Here is a 19222-nt window from a genome sequence, read left to right as displayed (position 1 = left end):
TAGAAGCTACTGAGTGTGGGTAGAGTACTGAAGTGTCGTACGGTGATGGGACAAATGCAAAAGGGTACTGATCGTCCGTATGGACAAGGAACTGATGAGGATCAAAGACTTTGTACAAATCAGTTCAACTTCAACATAATGTTTGTGCTATATTTTTGATGACTAAATCCTATTACTCCCAGGGCCTACCAGTCGGAACTCTCTTTTTGAACTTGATTGGACTCTTTTTCTTCCTTGTTGGCTTGATGTCGACTGTCTGTTTATCAATGCTTGCCTCTGTTGCTTGTCTGAGAGGGGTATCCTTGTCTTCAGCTATCTCCATGTGTTCTTCTTCTTGGATTGTGTGGCTTGATGCAATCATGGGTGGCTCTCGAAACCTTATGAGCTTGTGTTTTCCATAGCCCTGCAGACATTTGGGCTCCTTAACACCACATGCTAATGCATAAGAAGTGTAAGACAAAAAGTAAGAGGCCCTAGAGGCCTGCTTATTCACATAATCCCCAAATATATCTATGGCGGACAACCTCTCTATTAAAATGATCTTTTCCTTTTGCCATGGAAGATCATGTCCACCTAAAACCCTAGACAAACATTTAAAGAAGTAAACAATGGCTTCTCCATTGTTGCTCAACTGCCTATAGTAAATCAAGATCTTAGCACTGCCTAGATCATGAATATAATGAGCTAGGCTTGATATTTTGCCAAACCCAACTGGCCTACTTCCACTTGTTCTCTGGAGGAATGTGTCATCCTCAATTTGTAGCTGCCACGTATCAAAAGATTGGAGTGAGACAATAATACACAACTACAAAACATTTAAACACAAGATAAAGTATTTGATTTGAAGTAATAAGATCATACCTTCTCATTTTCATCAGCAACAAGAAGTTCATCTTTCCAAAGATTTATTCCTCTCCCCTCCAGTCCAGCCTCTTCTTTAAGTTTTCCCTTGTGAAGTGCTGAGAGATTCATAGCTTCCTGGGTGAGCTAGAAGGCAGCTTCATCTGGCTCTTGGAAATTTTCAGCCTCTTTGAAACAAATAGTAAGGGCCTCTGCAGGATCAAAAGTTGTTTCCAAAGCCAGTAGTGAATGGTCATCCTCTATGCCAACCTCCTTGTCAAGCCTTGAAGCCTGGGCAATAAGGGAAATGGCATAGTCCTCCCTCAAATTGAACATACACTCTATATCATGGAGGAAAACATAATCTTTACCACCAATCAAGACACCTGGAAGCATGGGCACTGCATAGTTGCTGCTCTGAACATCAAAATCTTCAACTGGCTGTGCTGCCCTAAGAGTTTCAGTCCTCAATTGAACAAGGTCAAGAGCAGCCACTTGCAGCCCCTCATCCTCGAGGTTGATATCTTCTTCTTGCTCTGCCATATCTGTTGCCACAGGAATATCCTCTTTTTCCTCTGCTACTACAGATATATCTTCTTCTTCAGCCTCCTGCCCTTGCTCTTCTAGAGATTGCTGATGGAAGACAATGTACATAAGGAATGCCATGGTTTCCTCAAGCACTCTACACTTTCTGGTGTGCAAGTTACAACTGAATTTATATTCCTCAGGTAGGCTGTCAAATCTACTATTCACATGGTACCTCAGCAGCCTGCTGTCAATGGAGACAATATGATTTATATGCACAAAAACCTTTTCACCTTCCACAATTCTTCCTGCCTCTGTCAGTTGTTTGAAGGTATCCCAATGGTCGGAAAGAAAATCTCTGTGATGCTCCAATACAGAGCTCATAGTGAACTCCCTGTTGAAAATACTGTGGTATATGTGGAAGTTCCTCTGAGCCTTACACTTGTGAAGAAAGTCAAATAGGAGCAAATCTGGAGATTTGTCCTCTTCTGGTTCCCTTTGTTTTGAAAGGGAAGACTCACCTTTCTGCTCCAGTCTCTTGCTTTTGCCTGAACAAAAATTTATATATCATGAATTCTATATGCTGACATATGCAATCAGGGAATGTATAGGATATCACCAAACAACTCTCTTCATGAGCACACATGAATCACCTGGTGATTGCTGTGGTCTGAGTATAGCAGCAAAAAAGTCCAGCTTCCTCTTGAAAGGAGGGGCCTAAGAATCAATTGTTCCAAAGCAAAAACTTTTCTCATCATCAAGAAAGAAATCCCCAGGGACATAGAAAGCAAAACAATGAGGAAGAAGTGAAAACCAAAAGGGACACAAGAATTTGCAAGAAAACGCGATGCAGGGTCATTTGGAAAATGTCAAGTACTCTCCTCGCATTTTGTTGCAAATTCTCCATTTCTATTGACATCCATCTCCAATCAAATGCTAGGAACATCTTACAGTGTTCTGGACAGTAAATGATACTAGGAGGAATTCCTCAGGGCAAAAGAGAGCAAAACAAAGAGGAAGAAATGAAAACTAAAACTAATATAAGAATTTGTAGGAAAACGTGATTTAGGCCATTTGGAAAATGTAAAGCACTCGCCTTGCATTTTGTTGCAAACTTCTAAGTCCTATTCATATCCATCTCTAATCAAATCCTAGGGTGATGTACCAGATTCCTAGGCAGTAAGATTCAAGAATTCTATAGATGGAAGAAATATATATCAAAAAACATTGAAAAGAATATAGATCTCTGACCTTTCTTTTCCTCTTCCATACTGTTGGAGTTGCCCTGGTGATTCTCCTGCTCTCTTCCAAACTTGAGTTGCAGCCTAGGTAACCTGGAGATCTGGCAGTGGTAGTAGTCTTCAGGCAGGTTGCAGAGTGGATGGAGTGTGTTGGGTAGGAAGTGATCAGAGGGGGAAGGAAAAGGATGATGGGAGGGTGCTGGCAGGGATGAAAGACGGGGAGGGAAGAGTGTTAATGGATCTGATTATGAAATCATGATTGGCACAATTTTCAAGGCAAAAAGTGACTTTCACACGTGTCAAATTTCAAATTCCAAAAGATCTGGGTGGGACCCACACGTGTGAAAAAACGACTACATTCCACACGTGTGGTATTTATTAGCTACTTTATTTGTATTTTGCAATAATCTATTCACTCCTGTTTAATCTCTCCTAACTCAGCTCTCTTGCCTCTCTACCTCCCTACTCTACACCATCAGCATCCTGACCAGCAGCACAGGTTCATCCCCAGCACAGGGTACTCATCACTAGCACAGCACACCTACAGATAGCTTCCAGGTCAGTAAGACACTCTATATCCTTTTCTTCTTGTTTAATAGTATATTAGGGTAAGGTACTGAGTAATGTGATGTAGCTTAGATATTATGATAAATATTATGTGCATTCCTTAGCTTTTTCCACTGCAAAGAGAAGCAGGAAGACTTTTGAATTGGGCTTGTTGAGTGAGAGCTTGATCACTTCTTGCCTTCTATAGACTCAATCCATCTTGCACCAAGTTGGAAACACACTGAAATGACTAAAGGCATGCTCCAGTATGCTGCCTCAAGAATTTGCAGTAAAACGCGAGGAGGGGGCTTTAGGAATCTCAAACAGCCCAAATCGCATTTTGTTGCAAATTTAAAACTGCTGCTTCATCCACCCCTATCATTGTGATTTTGTGTCTTTCTAGGCTATTCAAGGCTGTATACTCCTTGCATAAACTCAATCCATATTGTTTGTAGTTGTAAAACAGAGAATTCACTGTAGGAATGTAATAGCATGTTGTTTCAAGTATTTGCAGGAAAACGCGATGGTGAGTTGTTAGGAATTTCAAATTATCAAAATCGCGTTTTGTTACAAATTTATAAATGTTGCTTTATCCACCTTGTCATTGCCTTCTTGTATCATTCCATGTTCTCCATGGCTGTTATCTTTTTCCATTGCTTTGTATGTAGCTTTTCAGAGTGATGGCAAGAACCAAGGCAACTGCAAGGAGGGCTGGCAAGGGGCCAGGGCTTGCAGCAATAGCTGGGGCAGATATCAAGGAATCTAGTGTGCCTCCAAAGGGAAGAGTTGCACATGGCAGGAAGGGGAAGGCAATGAGCCTGCTCCAGCAAAAGTCCAAGAGATTGAAACATTCTGCAGGTGTGCTAAAGGAGATCAGGAAGCAACAAAAAGCTATAGGCTTTGCAATCCCCAAGGCACCTTTTCAGAGACTAGTGAGAGAAATATGTGATAGTTGGCACCTTTGGTTTCAGGTGGAATAGGACTGCCATTCTTTCCTTACAGGAAATGGTAGAGGATTACTTAGAGAAATACTTTGAAGATGCAATGCTTGTAGCAGCCCATGCTCATAGGGTAACTCTGATGGCCAAAGACTTCAACACTTTGTCCAGAGTGAGATGGAGGTATGATAAGCTGGTCCATCCTGTGGAATGGCAGGACATAAAAATGAGAGACATATTATTAATTCTACCTACAAGAAAATTGAAGGTAGATAAGGTGAAGGTTGTTGAAGTAACCCACTCAAAGAGCACTAGAGGGAAAGCTGCTTATGGAGTCACTGAAGCAGCAAATAGAAGAATCCAAATCTGCTATAGATGTGGAGACTGTACAGATGGAGCTGCAGATACAGAGAAGGTTGCAAGAGCTGGGCCCTAACATAGTTGTCCATATTGAAGATGAAACTTCAGAGAATAATTTTGACTTGACAAAACCATGCTTGGGAGCATTGGCTCATAAGAATGAGTATTGCTCAGATACTATCATTCTTGCAATGCTCTAGTGTCTTTTATTTTACATTTGTTTGCAAAACAATCCTTATTGTACCTCCTCCTTTACACCCTACCCTAATTATTGTTTTGTCCAATGTAGCATGATGAGAAGCTGGCTGAACCATGCTATACAACATACAATTCATATTATTGATCATGCCATTTCCTTCAAGTTAAGAGATCCAAAGAAAACTCCCATGGATATTTCCAATTGGTTCAGACACTGTGATTTTGATCATGTCGATATTTTGCTACTTCCATACCATAACAAGTATGTGGGTGACTGCTCCTTTTGGGATTTTTCTTCAAGATTGAGAACTCTTGTAGCCTTTGATTTCTTAATGCTTTTTTCCTTATGCAGTGACCACTGGAGCTTTGCTTCTATTGACATCCAGCATAAGCAATGCTTTTTATTCAACTCTCTTAGAAACACACACACAGAGGTGAAATTGTAAGTGGTTTGTGTGCTATTTTTAACTTTAAACTTCATTATTTTGATTTAATGCACACTAACTGAATTATATGTATTGCAATTGTATTAGAAGGCTTCTAGATGCATTGGATCACTGTCCTCCTAATGTCAATCTTTTGGATTCAATAGAGCCAATAGATTTAGAGGTAGAAAGTCATTCCCTCTACTGATGTCTATTTCATGCTATGCCTTTGAACTTATTGAATAACTTTATTTTGTTCAGATATTAACAGTTTCTAACATATCTTTCCAACTATCCAGACACCACAACAAGATGATTCAAGTAGCTGCGGGGGCTGGAGAGTGCTGATTAGTGCCAAATATATACTTTCAAGCTATTTTGAGATAGGACAGCCAGATCTTGTAAGAAAAAATAATTTTCATTTAGCTTCAAAAAATTTGATATTGGTACAAAGTGTTCTAAATCATCATATCTCATTGCAGATGAGAGAAGATAGCTTCAGCTCGAACTATGTATATAGTTTCAGAGCTGATATAATTTGGAAGTTTTTGAAGTATGCCTCCCCCAAACCTATTGTACCAGCTACTGTCGAGTTGGGTGAGAGCTCTAAAGTCCGAGAAGGTGTCATACACCTTGATGACACAGATGATGCGGATGTGGTGCCACAGGAACAAGGACCTAGTGCTGATGAGGAGAAGCCACAAGAACAAGGACTTGCTCTGCCTGCTGATGTTATTGAGGAGATGATGGAGCAGCAGCAAACAGATGCTCCAGGGGGGGGCAGTAGAGGAGACAATGAAGCAGCACCAAGAGACTGTACACGACAGGATGGAGCAGCAAAAAATAGATTCTCCAAATAAAGATGATACGGTGAGCTTGGACCATGTAGAGCAGCCTCTAGATCAGCCTGTAGATAAATAGAAAATTGTTGTCAAGAATATATTCTACATATATAATTAAACACTTCTGTACAGAATTTTACTTTATTGAATATAATACCTTTGTTTATGGAGTCTGTGTTATCTCAATTTTCAAATTTTCAATGTCTTTGCATTTTATTGAACTCTCTCTTCTTTTGAGCACCTGCAAAAAAGCAATATGAAACAATAGGGTAAAGTAAACTAATAGCAGTGCTTAATGAGACTGTTGAAAATACAAGTGAATAGGGTGTGTGCGGGAACAAGCCCTTGGTTAGAGGCTGTAAAAGAGGAGATGTAATTGTGAAAGAACCTGTGAAAAGGTGAGAAGAATCTACTGGGAGAGAATAATGGGTAGCATGAGGGAATTTAGGAGTGTGGAGATATTCTGGGAGATATTCAGGGAAAAGAGAAGAGGTGGAGAGAATCAGGCAAAAGGTGGAGAGAATCAGGCAAAAGGTGGAGAGAATCAGGCAAAAGGTGGAGATATTCTGGGAGTGAATCATGGAGAAATCAATGGGATTTGATGCTTGATGTAAACTCTATAAATTCAGGCATAGTCCTAATGAGAATTTGCTGGTTTTTGAGTATCCATGCCTACATTAATCTGTGTGCTAATTATTCACTAATTACGTCTTAATCATTTACTAATCACTTTGTTAATTATGTTGATTCTAGTGTTTGATCCACCATAGCTCATCATTTTGCTCAAATTTTAACATGGTATCAAAGCCATGCCTAGAATCAATTAGATTTATGAGCCCATTAGTTAATTAATTAGGGTTAGTAGATAATTAGCAAAAAATCAATTTTTTAGTGAGTTTTCACTTCTCCCCTTCACCCCCAGCCAGTGGAGGATCTCTAGCACCTTGCACACATAGAATTAGGGCATAAGCTTCTAACACAAGCTAGCTAACCCATAGGAGCTCCATCCCATCGAATCAGAAGCGCAAACCGCCCACACGGAAGCTTCCGATTTTCGCTGATTAAAAAGCTACGTTTTTTCTGAGATGATTTGGTGATTTCTACTTCCACAGATCAAAGGTCTCTAATACCTCTTAGCCCAAGGGGTAATCAAGCATGCTCTACAAGCTGGTGAAGACAGAATTCAATTTCATCAAGTCTACAGTGAGATCCAAGCTCTTCATCAAATCTGCAGGTGACTTTGGTAAAATAGAGATTAAGCTTTCATTATTTGGTCAAATCTTGTGTTTCTTGGCTTAATCCTCTACTAGACTCATTGCTATTGATGCCTTTGAAAGCATTTGAGCTCATTTGAAGTGGAAGGCACCAGATCTGGACTCCCCGCATACTCTGTTTTATGCACACAAAACAGAGCATTAATTTGCTAATCAGTGATTAATCAATGCTAATCATTGTATTTTGGTGCAATTGAGGGTTCAAATTAACCATTAGGTATCTAATACAGATCCCTATAACTTCAGATTGCAAATCGGAGTTGGTTTGATACTCCAACCATCCCGTACAAATTGGTTACCCTTAATTTAATGTAATTTCTGGTAAAATTGTGCTGATAAAATTGTGAAAATCATCATTTTGCATTTAACCCTTGGTTAATGCCTGTAAATCTCACTCAAATACAAGATTGTTCACAGCCAGAGTTGCATTTGGAATGTGCATGAGAATGAATGCTATACGCATTATTTATGTATTGGGCACATTGCATCAGTGTAAAAATGGGAACAGACACTGCCCTTGTCCAGATTAAGGCAAGAGGTAAGACCTCCCGCATAAATTTGGGTTTGCATTGCATAATCATACAAAATGAACATCAAAAGCCCAAAGATACTGTCAGCAAAACATTGAAACATGTTGCTCACATGGAGCAAAATGACCTGACGGACGAGCTCATGGCCCCAGCCATGAAAGAAGAAGAATATCTCTTTCCAAGAAGAGGATCCACACCGAGAAGAAAAGCTGAAGGAAGACATGGACACGAGAAGAGAAGCTGCCCACGAGAAGAGAAGCTGCCCCAAGAAGACTGAAAGAAGAGATGAACGCGTGGAGAGAAGCTGCCACGACAAGAAGACTGAAGAGAAGAGAAGACTGAAGAGAAGAGAAGATGTGAGGCTCCAAAGAGTGAGGAGCCATGTGAAAATCTCTGAGAGAGAGAGAGAGAGAGAGAGAGAGAGAGAGAGAGAGAGAGAGAGAGAGAGAGAGACCCCACAACCCAATGTAACCTGCCCCAATAAAGTAAAACCACCTTTGAGCCACCGATGATGTAGGCCACGTGGTAGATGTATGTGTGAGCACTTTAGTCAAGGTCGCGGGCACTTATAGTAGCCTTGGACACATAGAGAGAGAGAGTGTCAAGGACTATGGAGTTTAGGGACTTGAGGCACTGGTCGCGGACTGTCAAGTAAGAAAGAAACTTGATACAAGGTCCAGGTGTGCTAAGATAACTTGAGGGGAGGAGTAGACACTGGTCGCTGACTACCAAGTAAGGGGAGGCAAACTTGGTATAGGGTCTAGGTGTACTAGGATTATTCACTTGAGGGGAGGTGTTGAAAATACAAGTGAATAGGGTGTGTGCGGGAACAAGCCCTTGGTTAGAGGCTGTAAAAGAGGAGATGTAATTGTGAAAGAACCTGTGAAAAGGTGAGAAGAATCTACTAGGAGAGAATAATGGGTAGCATGAGGGAATTTAGGAGTGTGGAGATATTCTGGGAGATATTCAGGGAAAAGAGAAGAGGTGGAGAGAATCAGGCAAAAGGTGGAGATATTCTGGGAGTGAATCATGGAGAAATCAATGGGATTTGATGCTTGATGTAAACTCTATAAATTGAGGCATAGCCCTAATGAGAATTTGCTGGTTTTTGAGTATCCATGCCTACATTAATCTATGTGCTAATTATTCACTAATTACGTCTTAATCATTTGCTAATCACTTTGTTAATTATGTTGATTCTAGTGTTTGATCCACCATAGCTCATCATTTTGCTCAAATTTCAACAGAGACTAGGATAAGTCAGATGGTATACCTTCTTATTGTTGTAGATAAATAAAAAGTCCTTTGAAATAGAACCTTCTGTCTCAAATAGAATGTCATTGCGCAATTGAGCTAGCGAGCAACATTGTCTTAATGAGATATTGACTAGCACATCACCATTCTCAACAACATCAATATCAAGAAGTTTATTTTCTGCACCAAAAGAATCTTCATCTTGATCCATTGGGACTAGTTTTGTACCTAGCATTCGACTGCGCTTATAATAAAAATAAAAAATAAAATTTTGTGATGCAACCATGTACTTCAGTTGCATAGAAGGTTGGACAACCTCACAAAACACTGAACTACATGTCTTCTTATCCCAACATTTATCCAAAAATTGTGGCATGCATGCCAGACTTGTTGCTTTAACTGTGAACATTGTTTTTGAAACCTTCACTGGAAAGGTATTAAACAAGTCTACAAAAACTGTGAGAGGCATGCATAAAGAAATTTTTATTATCCTTGTGGCAATATTGGGCCTCAGAGCTTTCTGTACTTCTTTGAAAAGCTTGGCCCTATATGCCTCTGTAACACTAAAATGTGGGAGAAGCCAATCCACTGAATTCCATGCCGGAAGGTCTTGTTTTCTTAACACACCATGTGTGTTTGCATTGTCCAGCAATTGATAAAAATGATCAGTAACAAATATACCGGATTGAGCTAGCTCTGTTGCACATCGACCTTGGTATTGTTGTTCTCCTATCGATCCATGCAAAACATCTATAAATCCCAGAATACAATCGATGTTTTGTCATGTCTCATACGATGAAGGGTATAAATCTGAAATAAAATAACACAAGAATGTCAATAAGCAAGGAAAGAAAGCTTTATCTTAAAAATCCATACACCTCATAAAGAACAAAACCACAATAGAAAAATATACAATTAGGCCTGTGTTGCGGAAGATCATTTGGATAGTCTCGCAAGACAAGTTCTTTATGCATGTACACATGCTGAATCAAAACTTCTTTCACCGATATCTTCCCTCTGGTGATTTTAAAATCTCGTACTCTTCCCTTCCATGATGCCAAGAAAATGTTTTTTGTCTGGGGTCTCTTTCTTTTGCTAGGTTGCATGAGCACCCATGCTCCTTTCGAAACACTAAACCTTTCCCAAGTTCCTTCCGTTTTGACTGTACTTGAATTCTCTACCGAAGAAATAGAAGAAGCAGGTCGACGGGGTAAGGATGTGTGGTATAATTCTGCCTTCATAGCATTATCATCCACAGAGCGTCTTCCACAAGAACGGCCATAGTTTTTATTCACCATGGAGACCTTGTGAATCTGTAACCACGGCAAAGTAATGTAAACAAGATAACAAAGTGAAGTTTCAAGAAAGAACTCTAAGCCAAACAGGATCAAGGGAGCAATTTTGGAAAAGAAGAGGCTGCTGCACAATGAGGCAGTGGTGTAGAATGGTAGACCTTTCGAAGGAAAGGCAGCACAACATTTCAAAGTTCAAAGGAAGGTGGAAGCGGGAAGGCCCTTGTCAGAGAAAATGTCAGACTAGATTCTATCTTCATGTCCAAAGATCTTGTGAGAATAAAAAACCAATCTCCACATTAATGTAGCACGCTTGTACCTACATAAAATATTGTTTCTTTTATCTATTTTCTCTTATTTTTGTGAATTTCCAACGTTACGTTGGCCCTCTGTTCATTGGTTGAGAGCTTATTTTTCCAAACTGTAAAAGGCCCCAAAATGAGCTCCCTTTTTTCCTAATGTGAGATGAGCATTAGGCAAGTCCCAATTAGAGTTAACATTAAGCAATTACCCAAAAGAGCTAGGTGATGGTCATTATGCAATTTCTATTCTATGTAGATTTGGACACTTGGACGAATGTATGTTTGTGGGATTTCGACAAATTAAACGTATGTCCATATCTTTGTCTAACTCCCATGTGTCAAGCTAAAAGTTCAGGGTTTGGTTAAGTGAATACCTTAGGATCCGACTAAGTGGGTGAGAAAGGTTATAGTCTGGGGCCAATGATTTGGGTCGAAGATTATATTGGGCATCTATGATGAAGGGATATGGACAAATTTAACAGTTGTCCATATCTTTGTCCAATTCCCATGTCAAGCCATGATAGTATATCCAAGGGTTTGGCTAAGTGCATGCCCAAGGATCTGACCAAGTGGATGACCAAGGTTATAGTCCACTATCCAAATCTTCATGTTATGTGGTGAATGGCTCTAAATTGAAAGAGGTAATCTTTCATTTTTTTGGAGTTTACTTCTAGTGTAACTTTAGAGCCAAATATATCCATTTGAATAGCAAAAGAGCTAAAGGAAATCTATTCAAAGAGCAAAAGTGCTAAAGGGAATCCATTCAAAGAGAAAAAGAGCCAAAGGGAATCCACGTAGATATGCAATACGTCTTTCTTATTTAAATGACTAAGTCATCAAAACAAAGAAATCATGTTACTATAAGCCTAATGTTAAATTAAATGACTTGAAATAGATTATAGATTAGAGATAGTTTAATTAAATGCATTAATAAATAGTGATAGATTAAATGTATTAATCTCACAGACTAGTCAAATTAGTGATTGCAGTGAATGATAAATTAGTGACTGTGAATGATAAACTATTGATTATGAATGATAAATTAGTATAACCAATTTAATTAGTATTGATGTGGTCGATTAAATATATTAATAGAATAGTTAATATAAATTATACTAATTAGTCAATTATTAATTAATCAGTTATACTGTGAATGATAAATTAGTATAATCAATTAATATAGGTTATATAATTAATCTAATTAGTGATAATGTTAACTATATAGAAAGATTAGGTAATCAAGATTCATAAATGGCATGTAGCTTCCCTACTATATGTGTGTGTGTGTGGGGAGAGAGAGAGAGAGAGAGAGAGAGAGAGAGAGAGAGAGAGAGAGTCATGGCCAAAGTTGTGTGTGTGTGAAAGAGAGAGACAGAGAGAGACTTGGTTGTGTGTGTGTGTGTGTGTGTGTGTGTGTGTGAGAGAGAGAGAGAGAGAGAGAGAGTCATGGCCAAATTTGTGTGTGTGTGTGTGTGTGTGTGTGTGTGTGTGTGTGTGAGAGAGAGAGAGAGAGAGAGAGAGGAGATAAACTCTCCTTCTACGAAATCTCTACACAACATGCTATTTTTCATACTATGATTGGTGGAGAAAGAGGGAGGGAAAGATTGATTCTGGTTTGGGATATCACCAAGATGAGATGATTTTCTAGAGAGAGAGAGAGAGAGAGAGAGAGAGAGAGAGAGAGAAATGGTTGAGACAATTTGATATGGAAAGTTGAGAGGGAGAGTGAGAGCGTGAAAAGATGATTTACCTATACCTGTCCTACTTCACGTGCCCCTACTTCTCCTTGTGTTTTTCTTCTCCCTGTGTTTTGCTTCTCCACGCCATACAAAGGTAGAGCATGAAACTTTTTTCCCCCGATTTTTGGGCCAAATCTTATGAGAGATAGTGACCTTTAATATTAAATCATCAAAGGTAGGCCACACAATTTCTTTTCTTTTTTGGTCTCACGTCCTCGAGAACACACACATACATAACAATAAGCATAATTATAATAACTACTTATATTTTAAATTTTGTTATATTATATAATATTTTAAATTTTATTTTAATGATGATTTAATCATATGATGCCATGAAAATTGTTACATAGGTCATACTGTTGTGCCGGGGACCTACCAATAGCCCCCCAAACCCCCACCGTCGGGGGCCTATGGTGGCTCTCGCACCCCATTACAAGGGGGCTTGGTGGCCCCCCAGACTCCCCGCCCCCTTGATAATTCTCCACAAATTGGGTTACCCCCATGGCCCCTATAGACAAGCCAATTACCCCAACAAGGATAAAAGTATAGGAAATCATCCCTTTTTTGGACCCATAATGTCTTGTTCGGGCACGTATGTTGGAGATGTTTAAGATCTTGATGGAAAGCCCTCATACATACATACATACATGTATGTATGTATGTGTGTATGTGTGTGTGTGTGTACATACACACATGTATGTATGTATGTATGTATGTATGTATGTATGTATGTGTGTGTGTGTATATAACCACACACACACACACACATACACATACATACATGTATATGTATATGTATATGTATATGTATATGTATATGTGTATGTATATGTATATGTATATGTATATGTGTTTGTATGTATGTGTATATATATATACACATACATACATACATACATACATACATACATGTATATATGTATGTATGCATGCATGCATGTATCTATATGTGTGTGTGAGAGAGAGAGAGAGAGAGAGCTTTCCATCAAGCTCTTAAATATCTCCAACATATGTTCCCGAACAAGAAGTTATGGGCCCAAAAAAAGAGATGATTATGTATGCATATATATATAAACACATACACACACATATATATACACATATAGATCTATAATATTTTGTATGTATGTATGTGTGTATGTATGTATGTTTGTATGTATACATACATACATACATACATATAAACACACACACATACATATACGTATATATATATATATATATATATATATATATATATATATATATATCTACATTTGTATACATATATATATATATATATCTACATTTGTATATATATGTAGATATAGCTAAAAGGTACAATTAGGACAATTGGCCAAAATTAGGGCCTCATTAGAATTCCATGTTAGAGGTTGATTTGGACACTTGGTCAAAACTAGGGCCTTGATAGAATTCCATGTTACACGTGTCTTTGGACACTTAGCCAAAACTAGGAATCCATGTTAGAGGTAGATTTGGACACTTGAGAAAAACTAGGTCCTTGCTGGAAATCCATGTTGGACATAGATTTCGACACTTGGCTAAACTAGGGCCTTGCTAGAAATCCATGTTGGAGAGGTAGATTTCGACACTTGGCCAAAACTAGGGCCTTGTTAGAAATCCATCTTAGAGGTTGACTTACACACTTAGCCAAAAATCGGACCTTGTTAAAAATCCATGTAGAGGTTAACTTGGATGCTTAGCCAAAACTAGAGTTTTGTTATAATTCTATGTTAGAGGTTGATTTGGACACTAGGTTAAAACTAGGGCCTTGTTAGAAATCCATGTTAGCAATTGATTTAGACACTTGGCCAAAACTAGGGCCTTGTTTGAAATTCGGATCAGCCAACGAATTTGGACACTTGGCTAAAACTAAGACCTTGTTAGAAATCCATGTTAGAGGTAGATTTGGACACTTGACCAAAACTAGGGCAGCCTTAAAAATGGCTAGGTTTATAAAACTATGAGTTGAAAGAAATCAAATTTTGAGGTGGATTTGGACACTTGTCCAAAACTAAGGCCCTAGTAGATTTAGACACTTTGTTAAAACTTTGGAGAGAATTAGGATTAGAGGGGGATGTATATGGATGGTTAGGTCCTAAAAAGTAGGGTATGTTGTGTGTCCATATCAGATACAGATTTGGACACCTAGGTAAATACTAAAGAAGTAGCATTGGATGGGAGAGGGCATGTAGAAATGGCTAGTTCACATGAGATATTTATGAGGCAATTCATATTGTATATAGATTTGGATAATTGGCCAAATGTGGTATTGGATGGGGAGATAGATATATATATACAAATGGCTAGGTTCATAAAACTAGGCATGAGGAATATGTGTGCCATGGAGAAACACTTGGGAAAGACCACATCTCTATGAGCATTGGCAAATGCTTCACCCATGACATTCCACTACCATTCTCAACTTTAGATGCAAGCGAATCAATCAATGCAGTCGGTAGCATTGTCAAGTGGTGTAAGAATTCTCTAAAGAGCTTGGGTGTAGCACCTAACATTCAAGAAGGTTTGGGTTAAACCATGGATGGTGGTGATGATTCAAGAGTAGTGCCATATGGTGGAATTTCAGTCTGCGAGAGTTGGAGAGAAAAATCTGTGTTATTGTGGTTAGAGGGGAAAGAAGAATGTATTGGAAAAAAGGATTCATATTTTTGGTCTTTCCATATGAGGCTATTGGTTTGAAGTTTTAGCTAGAGATGATGTGGAGGTGGTGGTTGATCAAGCCATCCAACAAGTTTAACCATCAGTACCTTCATTAGATAATGGTGTTAATCTCATTAGGTGGCCTATTAAAAGACTCACATTTGAGGATGGTTCAGCACTCCTTGTTGAAGAGAATTCCAATTATATGGATGACTAATTCATTGATGCATGTGTTGATGCTCCACCTAAAAAAAGGAGATCTTACATGGTGAAGAGGTAGCCCAAAGTGTTGGGCATAATAGGGAATTCAAAGAGGAAAACACTAAGATGTAGTTTCCCATGTAGATATAATTGATTATTGCAGGAGAAAATGTTGCCAAGTTGCTGATCATGATGCAGTGATAGAATTGTGCAAAGATTTTTGGGGGCGTTTCTTGCAATCTTGCACTGATTATGTATATGATTCCATAGAAATGGCATGCAATGTGGATGCAGTGGAGACAAGATAGCATAGCCTCACATTAAATGGTGTGATGAATTAAGGTCATGAAGCTTTTGCAACACCCTCTTTGAGTTTGGTTGTATTGGCTGCGGGCTAATAAACAAAAGGAAAGTAGTGGATAGGGCGGGTTGACATGGTGGTGAGACTCAGACTCCCTGCTTTCTTCGACATTGTTTCACTTTGGTGGAGAGAGAAAATGAGGACCTTTTTCATGTCGAGGTATGTCATTTTGAGGGGTTGGTATAACAATGGGTTGTCTAAAATAATGGTACAACAAGTGGCTTGTGAACTATTAACAGTTCAAAAGCACCTCCTTTGTATGGGGTAAATGGTGTTGGTATGAATCGGTGATCAAAAAAATGACAAATTAGTGTATTTTACCAGCTAGAATTATGGAAAAAACATCTAAGATTTTTTATTATCGTTATTTTTTTAAGGATTCAAATTATATATTTTAGTTATAAAACCAGCTATACATTTTGGGAACTAAAATCAGGTCAATTGAGGAGTTGTCCTTATGTTGATTGGTTGAAAATTTTGTTTTTGTCAAGCGCTGACGTGAATGGCTTCTATTAAGTATAAGAAAATTTTACAAGGGAAATTTTCGACCAAGCAAGGAGAAAACCTCAACCGATTTGGTGCCTTGTGTTGCCTACAAGGCCCCATATGAGAAAGAGTGAAAAAGACGTCATGATTCCATTCCCTCATGAATTGGCCACGTTTTCTCTCTGTAGCCCTTGGAGATCCCTGAATCCTAGACTTTGTGGCCATGAGCATATGGATAATATCACACCAGATCTTGCAAACGCATTGTGTATCATAAACCAAAGTTCCCTTCATGACCTGAATGCATCTAGCCTTCCAGATGTGCCAGGCTATGATGCTAACAATGCTCTCACATGCAGCATCCAATCTCTATGATGGAGGTACGCAGCTTGACTCTGCCATGTCCTAAAGATGGCACCGTCGACCCACTCCCGAGGTAACCCTCATGACCATATCCATGTCGTTCCCTTCAAACTTGATTTATGGACTAACTGTGTCAACCGAATAATAGCACCAATGTAGGCATCCCTCCTCGTTCTTCCAAAAAGGTGTGCTATTGCAATCCAAATCCTATGTGCCTGCTTGCACTCCCATAAGCAATGGTAAATTGTCTATGAAGCTCCTGCACATCTCGGACAAGCGAGGCTAGCACCAATGATCGATATCCACTAGTTGGTGGCAAGGTCACCATGTAGAGAAAGCCAAATAAAAGAGGAAACCACAACCTCCACCAAAAATCTCTATGAATGTCAAGGATGATCCCATAAGCCTCCCAATGCGATTTAAAAATAGGGATTATCCCGATTTGTCCCATAACCAAATCTCTGGCATTTGGCATAATGTAGCTGAAGAAGGGCATGCTTTTCATGGGGTTAAAAGCATCCCTCCTCTCCCACTCACCAGGGTCAGTGTAGATATCTAATAGGACACCCATCATATAATTAGAGGCTCCAAGAGTCTGTAATCATCCCTTGAGGGGGATCAATATAGATGTGCTTCCCTACCCTACCCCCACCACCACTCTCACCAGCCAGAGCCATCTATTCTGAATGGAGTAAAAAACGGGTACATCGTCCACCCGAAGTGGGAAGGCATATCATCCTGAATGAAGTAAAAAATGGGTACATCGTCCTCACCCGAAGTGGAAATATGCACATGACCTGAAGGGATACCCCTGTCTCTCAAAATACCCCAAACCATAAGTGGCCCTTCCATGAAGATTCCTATGATCCAGTGCTTAGGTATGGCTACATGCATTTGCATAATCCTCTATCTAGTGCCTCTCAAGTGCTAGGTGTGAAGTATTCTCTCCTCCTCCGTGTGAGACTCATGAGCCTCTTCCAATCCAACTTCCAATCCAACACTAAAGGGATAAGAGTCGCCAAGGCAACCCACTGGATATGCATGGCTGCTCCAAGAGGTCTACCATATTCATCCAAGATCGTCATTCCACACAATGGGCTGCCTGTAAGCCTCCTCAACCAACCGCAGAGGAATATGAACCAAGAAGCTCCTCATGCAATCCCAAGCTTGCAGAAGATATCTCACCAAGGGCGCAGAAGGTGGTCAATGCTCTACATCCGAGAAGATAAAACGTGTGCTGTAAATCTAATCACCTCCCCTAATTGGAGTGCATCTCGTAATCTGTTGTAGAAAAAAGTTCTTCCAAGGCTCAGTGCTAGGAAGAAATCCTCTGACTCTACTAGCTTACAAAGTAAAGCCTTACACTGCACCTCTGGGTCAATGATGTTCAATCCTCCCTCTTGCTTAGGCATAATAATGGTATCCCAAGAAACTCTCACTATGAAAAACCCAACAGGAGGTGACAAACCAATATCAGCACTTGCAACCAAGGCTCTAGAGGCCAGTTCAAGGTTCCTGCTGAAGTTTCCTTTTAACGCTCATGAGCACAAGAGTGAACTCTTGTGCAGGCTTACTACAGATGATATGTGCACCTGTTTGGATGCCCCCTTTTCGAAGGATGAGCTAAGATACACTTTGTACGCCCTCTCAAAAGGAAAATGCCTAGGGGGTGGTGGTGCTCTCTCCATCCTTCTTTTTGCTCTGTAGGAGATGTATATTGGTATGATGCCCCCTTTTCTCACGAAGGGTCTTATTATCCACCTTGTTGCGAAAGGTGGGGACAAGACCAATATTAGACAATGGAGGCCCATAACTCTGCTTGGGTCTGTTTACAAAATCTTAGCTGATGGGAGAAAAAATGTCACTCAATGCACACGATTTTCCCAATCCCTTATTTCTTCCTTATCCCCTTTTCCAACTTTGTGTTGCAAGAATCAGCTGTTGCATTTTGAGGCATTGCAGATCCATCAAAATATTTCCCAAAGCAAAAGAAGTGAGATCCCTTCCTAACCCGCAAAGTTGTGTAATATGGGCAAGGGTAGCATGCATGGCTTAGGGTCTGTCGTGGGGAGGAGCACGTCGAAGCTGATTCAGACACTTCTCGATTGCGAGGACAGGAAGGACCGGTGTCTTAGGGACCTGTTGTGGCCGTCAAGAAGATGCAGTTGCTCTACTGGAGAGAACACCGAGATAGAGATTAGCAGGGAGGGCATCGCAAGTCTCATCACCTCTACTTAGCTTAGTCACTTCAATCTGCGCAACTCTCATCACTTCAGTCCTCCTAGCAACTAGTAGTACAGACCTTACCTTCAAGGATTAATAATTTTAACATTTACATGTACACTTTTTTCAAGAGGATCCATGTAGATATGTACATGAGGTTCTTTTATTTGATATTGATGTGTTCATGGCTTGATATTCCAAGTCATAAATTGTTAATGTGGATCTTCACTCTCTCTCACTTACACACGCGCACGTACACATGCACGCACAATGCAGTCAAGAAAAACAACAGAAACTTGAAGCTGTTGGGTTTAGGACCCTTTCGAGTTTTCGAGCTCACGAACTCTAGCTCAGCAAGGCTTGAAACATTGGATGGCATTCCGAACCTGAGAAAACATGCAAAGGTTATGCAAACTTGGGAAGCTTCCATAGGGAAAAAGAACAATGGACACCCATTAAAGTTCACAACTGGGTGCCCCAACTCCTTGCAAAAGTAATGACAGTAGATCAAGACGCTATATCGGCCCCAAATACTAGCTCAACTGCTTTGTTATCAATTTTGGTAGCTAAGTTCTGACAATTAAGGGAACAAGGAGCTCGAAAAATGTCACAGTGTGT

This window comes from Cibotium barometz, chromosome 22 (genome assembly GCF_041138505.1).
Source record: "Cibotium barometz isolate CiBa-2024 chromosome 22, ASM4113850v1, whole genome shotgun sequence".
Classification (NCBI taxonomy): Eukaryota; Viridiplantae; Streptophyta; class Polypodiopsida; order Cyatheales; family Cibotiaceae; genus Cibotium; species Cibotium barometz.
The sequence above is the reverse complement of the archived record's forward strand: the minus strand, read 5'-3'. Positions refer to the sequence as shown.